We start from the raw sequence: 7,351 nt of genomic DNA on the forward strand, positions 1-7,351 counted from the left end.
TACAATTGAGCTTTATAAAAATTTAAAACTTTTACTCTTCAAAAGACACGGTTAAGAAAATGAAAAAGTAACACAAAGACTGGAAGAAAATAGGTAGGTAGATACATACATACATACATACATACATACATACATACATATATAGATGATAGATAGATGATAGATAGATAGATAGATAGATAGATAGATAGATAGATAGATAGATAGATACATAGAAAAAATAGAGCGAGAGATAGCTAGATATCTGATATAGATCACTAGATATTTTATATCTAATATACATAAAGCACTCCTATACTTTGTAATTACAAAATAAACAGTCTAATAAAAATGGGTAAAAGATTTAAATAGATATTTCACAGAAGAAGACATATAAATGTGCAATAAACACGTGAAAAGATGCTCGATACATTTCGTCATCAGGGAAATGAAAATTAAAATCACAATGAGATACGACTGCACACTCATTAGAGTGGCTAAAATGTAAAATATTGAGCTCACCAAGGGTTGGCAAGGATGTAGAGGTACAATTACTTTGGAAAATAGCTTGACAGTTTATTGTTTTTAAAAGTTACCCGTATACCTACTATATGATCTAGCCTTTCCACTCCTGGATATTTTCCCAAGAGGAATGAAAACTTATGTCTACACATGAATGTTCACAGAAGACTTATTCCTAATAAGCAACTGTGTATATTCACACAACAGGATAGTACTCCTCAATAACAAAGAACAAACTAGTGATACATACAGTATGGTTCAACCTCAAAATCATTGTGCTGAGCAAAATACACCAGACACATAGGAGTATGTATTATATAAGTTCACTCTAATGGCATTCTAGAAAAGGCAAATCTCTTCCATAATGATGGAAAGTAGATCAATGGTTGCCCGTGCCCTGAGTGGCATGGGAATTTACTGCAAAGGGACATGAGGTATCTTTTGGGGATGATGGAAATGTTCTATATCTTGATTGTGGTAGTTACACAAGGATAAACTTACAAAGTATGTATTTGGAAAACTCATCAAATTGTGCACTTAAAAGGGTTAATTTAATGTTATGTAAATTATACCTTAATAAATTTGATTAATAATAATATGAGGGGGGGTGCAAATTAGGTTGGAGTATAGATGAAATAAAATTGGCCATGAGTTAATAATTTTTGAAACTGGATAATGAGTACATAGAGGTTCATTATACTACTTTTTCTACTTTTGAAATTTTCCACCAAAATTTTCTACTAAGGTTTTCTACTGAAAACAAGTTAAAATTAGGAAAATTCTGAGAATATGCTAGAGTAGGAATTAACAGGAATTTGTCAGACCACTTAGACAACAATTACACTGGCAGAATCCATCTGATGTAAATATTTTGGAACGTGAGTCTATTGAAGGCTTTCAACTTCCAGGGGAAGACTTGGGTGGTAAATTACGGTAAATTTTTGTCAAATTCAGGCCTTAGTTCAGTAACAGCTACTCATCCTCCATCCCTTAGCCCTGTGGCAGGCAGCTATGCACATGTGCTTAGAACAGCCCACATGCAGCTTGCAGAAGCCAGAGTGGGTTTATAAGGATCCTGTCCTTCAAATATTGGGGTTCTATGTTTTGATCACTGATTGCTGCTTCTGGTCATGGAGTTGCACATACAGAGGCACACAGCCATTGTTGTACCCCTTTCTGCATTGTTGGAAGCCCCTCCACCTTTTCTGAAGCACTTCTAGGAGATTTAAAAGGCAAGTACCCGCCCTCCCCCTTATTTTTCTCTTTTTTCCCATTTAGAAACCAGACATTAAAGACAAGGACATTAAAAAGCAACTGTATATATGAGGAAATTAGAAAGTCACCACATATCCCCAGGGAAAGGCACAGACTCAGGAAAAAGCCTGAGAAGACCTTACTTTTACACCTCAGACTGATCTCCAGCATGGAGACAGCCTACAAAAAAAAAAAAAAAATGCAAACCCTGGGGAAAAGGAGAATTTGATTTCTGGAGTTACCACATTCTTAGATTCAAATATACAGTTTTCAACAAAAAATTAACAAAGTATACAAAGAAACAAGGAAGGATGACCTATTAAAAGGAAAGAAATATATCAACAGAAACTGTCCCTAAGAAAGACCATATAGTAAATCTACCAGATAAAGACTTTAAAACAGCTATCTTAAAGATGTTCAAAGAACTAAAGGAAGACAAGAAGAAAGTCAAGAAAACAACATATGAACAAAATGGAAATATCGATACGTAGAAAACCTAAAAAGAAGTCAAAAAGAAATTCTAGAGCTGAAAAGTACAATTTCTGAAATGAAAAATTCACTAGAGGGATTCAAAGGCAGATTTGAGCAGGCAGAAGAAAGAATCAGTGAACTTGAATATAGGACAATTGAAACTATGGAGTCTGAGGAACAGAAAGAAAAAAGATTCAAGAAAAGTGAACAGAGCCCAAGAGACATCAAGTAGACCAACATACACACTGTAGGAGTCCCAGAAGGAGAAGAGAGAGAAAGGGGCAGAGAGAATATTTGAAGAAACATGACCAAACACTTATCAAATTTGATGAAAGACTCGAATATGAACATCCAAGAAGCTCAACAAACTATAAGTAGGATTAATTCAAAGAGATCCACACTGAAACACATTACACAAGTGGTGGAAAGACAAAGACAAAGAGAGAATCTTGAAAACAGCAAGAGAGAAGTGGCTCGTCAGGTACAAGAGATCCTCAATAAGATTATCAGCAAATTTCTCATCAGACACTATGGAGAAATCTTTCAGAAGATAGTAGCTAATATATTCAAAGTGCTAAAAGAAAAAACTGTCACACAAGAATCCCATATCTGGGAAAATGGTCCTTCAAAAGTGCGGGAGAAATTAAGACATTCCCAGATAAACAAAAGCTGAGAGAGCTCATTACCACTAGATCTGTCCTGCAAGAAATCCTAAAGGGAGTCCTGTAGGTTGAAATGAAAAGTAGTAACTCAAAACTGTATGAAGAAATAAAAATCCCAGTAAAAGTAAATATGGAGGCAATTATAAAGGCTAGTATTATTTCAACAATAGTTTGTAATTTCACTTTTTTTCCTGCATGTTTTAAGAGACTGATGCCTTTTTAAAAACTAATTATTAGTCTAAAAGCTAATGTTATTGTAACTTTGGATTGTAACTCCACATTTTGCTTTCTACCTTGTTTAAGAAACTAATGCATTTTAAAAAGATGATTATTGATTTATGTTTTTGGACACACAATGTACAAAGATGTACATTAAAACTGAAGAGGGGTTGATGACAGAGCCATATATGATCAGAATTTGCTTATGTTATTAAGTTAAGCTAGCATAAATTCAAATTAGAATGTTATAACTTAAGGATATTAAATGTAATCCCCATGGCAACCACAAAGAAAATAGTTATAGAATATACACAAAAGGAAATGAGAAGGGAATTAAAACATTTCACTTTGAAAAATCAACTAAACACAAAGGAAGGCAATGAGGGAGGAAATGACGGACAAAAAAGCTACAAGACACAAAGAAGACAATTAAAATGGCAAAGTCCCTCTCTATCAGTAATTATTTTTAAAATGTAAATGGGTTAAACTCCTCAATCAAAAGACATAGATTGGCTGAATGGATTAAAAAAAAGGATCCAACTATATGTTGTCTACAAGAGACTCACTTTAGATCTAAGGACATGTACAGACAGGTTGAAGGTGAAAAAACAGAAAAAATATTTCATGCAAATATTAACCAAAAGAGGAGAAGGGCTGTACTAACATCAGACAAAATAGGCTTTAAATGAAAAAAAGTTATAAGAGATAAAGAAGGACATTGTATATTAATAGACTGTTTAATATAGCAATAAGATATGACAATTAGAAGTACTTAATGCACCTAATAACAGACCATCAAAATATGTGAAGCAAAAATCAATAGAATTGAAGTGGAATATAGGCATTTCTACAATAATAGTTGAGAGAATTCAACTATTGTTTAATGGGAATAGAGTTTTAGTTTGCAAGATGAAGAGTTCTGGAGAGGGATGGCGGTAATGGGTACACAACATTATGAACGTACTTAATACCACTGAACTGTACACTTAAAGATGGTTAAGGTGGTAACTTTTATGTTATGTGCGTTTTACCACTTTAATTTTTTTTTCTTTTTTGCAGGGAAAGATTCGTCCTGAGCTAACATCTGTTACCAATCTTCCTCTTTTTATTTTTTTCCTCCCCAAAGCCCCAGTGCATGGTTGTATATGCTATTGTAAGTCCTTCTAGTTCTTCTATGTGAGCTGCCACCACAGCATGGCAACTGACAGACAGGTGGTGTGGTTCCACTACCAGGAAGCAAACCCGGGCTGCTGGAGTGGTGAGAGTGCTGAGCTTTAACCACTAGGCCATCAGGGCTGGCTCACCACTTGAAAAATTTAGAAAAAAAATAAGTGGCAGGTTACCGGTGAGGATAGGTACCAAGAGCTGTAGCCAGAGGAAGGAGAGTAGATGCCGTCTCAGGTTGTTGTTGTTATTGCCGTTGAGTCAATTCCAACTCCTAGCGACCTTGTGTCCAACAGAGCGGAACCCTGCCTGGTCTTTTTTGCGCCATCCTCTCACCTTCCAGCACTGTATCAGGCAATGCTCCACTGCTATTCATAGGGTTTTCATGGCCGGGTCCTTCTTCCTAGTCTGTGTTAGTCTGGAAGCTGTGCTGAAACCTGTCCACCATGGGTGACCCTCCTGGTATTTGAAATACCGGTGGCAGAGCTTTCAGCATCACAGCAACACACAGCCACCACAGCATGACAACCAACAGACGGGTAGTGTGGTTCCCTGACCGGGAAACAAACCCAGGCAGGAGATGTTTCAGTAGAGCCAGGGAAAATACCATGAAGATGAGCGGGCAGGAACAACTTCTTTTTATTTTTTTCCCCCCTGGGTATCAATTCTGGCTCAGCCTTTTATTATCTGTGTCACAATGGGAAAATCTCTTTTTTCCCCAGTTTTATCAAGAAATAATTGACATTCATCACTGTTTAAGTTTAAGGCATACAGCATGATGGTTTGATTTACATATGTTGTGAAATAATTACCACAATAGGTTCAGCTAACATCCATCTTCTCATGTAGATGCAGTAAAAAGAAAAGAAAGAAAAAGGTATGGGGCCGGCCCCGTGGCTTAGCGGTTAAGTGCGTGCGCTCCGCTACTGGCGGCCTGGGTTCGGATCCCGGGCGCGCACCTACGCACCGCTTGTCCAGCCATGCTGAGGTAGCATCCCACATACAGCAACTAGTAGGATGTGCAGCTATAACATACAACTATCTACTGGGGCTTTGGGGAGAAAAAGGAGGAAAAAAAAAAAAAGAAAAAGGTAAAAAAATTTCTCCTTGTGATGAGAACTGTTAGGATTAACTCTCTTAACAGTTTTCCTATATATCATATGGCAGTGTTAGCTCTAGTCATCATGTTGTACATTACATCCTAGTACTTATTTGTCTTATAACTGGAAGTTTGTACCTTTTGACCACCTCCCTCCAATTCCCCCTCCCCGCACCCTCTGCCTCTGGTAACCACAAGTCTGATCTCATTTTCTGTGAGTTTGTTTGTCTGTTGTTTAGATTCCACATGTAAATGACATCATATGGTATTTGTCTTTCTTTGTCTGACTTATTTCACTTAGCATAACGCCTTCAAGATCCAATCCATGTTGTCATAAATGGTAGGATTTCCTCATTTTTTATGGCTAAATAATATTTCATTATATATATATATATATATATATATATATATATACCATTTCTTTATCCATTCATCCACAAGTTGTGTCCATGTCTTTGCTGTTGTAAATAATGCTGCTATGAACACAGGGGTGCAGATATCTTTTTGAATTCACATTTTTGTTTCCTTTGGATATGTTCCTAGAAGTGGAACTGCTGGATCATATGATAGTTCTATTTTTAATTTCTTGAAGATCCTCCCTACTATTTTCCATAGTGGCTGCACCAATTTACAATCCCACCAAGAGCACACAAGGGTTCCCTTTTCCCCACGTCCATGTCAGCAACTATCTCTTGTCTTATTGATGACGGCCATTCTAATAAGCATGAGGTGATATCTCATTGTGGTTTTAATTTGTATTTACCTAATGACTAGTAACATTGAGTGTCTTTTCATGTACCTATTGACTTTTTATATATCTTCTTTGGAGAAATGTCTATTTAGGTCCTTTGCCCATTTTTTAATTGGGTTACTTGTTTTTTTGATATTAAGTTGTATGAGTTCTTTATATATTTTGGATATTAACCCCTTATCAGATATATGGTTTATAAATATTTTTTCCCATTCTGTAGGTTATCTTTTCACTTTGTTGATTGTTTCTTTTGCTGTGCAGAAGCTTTTTAGTTTGATGTAGTCCCACTTGTTTATTTTTTATTTTGTTCCTTGTGTTTCAGGTGTCATATCCAAAAATTCGTTACTAAGACCTATGTCAAGGAGCTTTATTCCTACGTTTTGTTCTAGGAGTTTCATTATTTCATGTCTTCCATTTAAGTCTCTAATCCATTTTGATTTAATTTTTGTGAGTGGTGTAAGATATGGATCCAGTTTCATTCTTTTACATATGAATATCCAGTTACCACAATACCAGGTATTGAAGAAACTGTCTTTTCAACATTGAGTGTTCTTGGCTCCCTTGTCAAATATTAGTTGACCGTATGTGCTTGGGTTCATTTCTGGGCTCTCAATTTTGTTCCATTGGTCTATTTGTCTGTTTATATGCCAGTACCATACTGTTGTGATGACTATAGCTTTATAGTATAGCTCAAAATCAGGAAGTGTGATGCCTCCTGCTTTGTTCTTCTTTCTCAGGATTTCTTTGGCTATTCTGGGTCTTTTGTGAGGAACTACTTCTTAAATGACTTGCTAAGAGTTGCCATTTCCTACTTCAATGGAAAATCTCTGTAGGACTTCAAGCAAGGGAAAAATGAGATTAGACTTGAAAAGGAGAAGAGTGAGACCTTTTCAGCGTTTCAGCCACTTCTCTGGGAAAACCCCACCAAGACTTGCAATAGATGTAATTCTCCATGGGGCCTGCCTCTCCTCTGGACATTCCCAGAGGCTGCAGCGAGACCTCAGGGAGCTCATATGCAGCTTCAGCAAGTGGCTGGGTAACCTGTGCTTCCCTGGAGATAAGACCTCCTGTGAACACCATCAGGAGACCCCATGGCACCAGAGAGGATAGTTTAGGCAACTGTCTACTCAAAGGGAATGTTGTTGTGTATATATATGTGTATGTGGGTGTGTGTGTATTCCCTCTCGAAAATTTTTCTCATGTGTTTTTTCTACAATTCAAATTTACAGC

The sequence above is a fragment of the Diceros bicornis genome, chromosome 1, assembly GCF_020826845.1.
Source record: "Diceros bicornis minor isolate mBicDic1 chromosome 1, mDicBic1.mat.cur, whole genome shotgun sequence".
In the NCBI taxonomy this organism is placed as follows: Eukaryota; Metazoa; Chordata; class Mammalia; order Perissodactyla; family Rhinocerotidae; genus Diceros; species Diceros bicornis.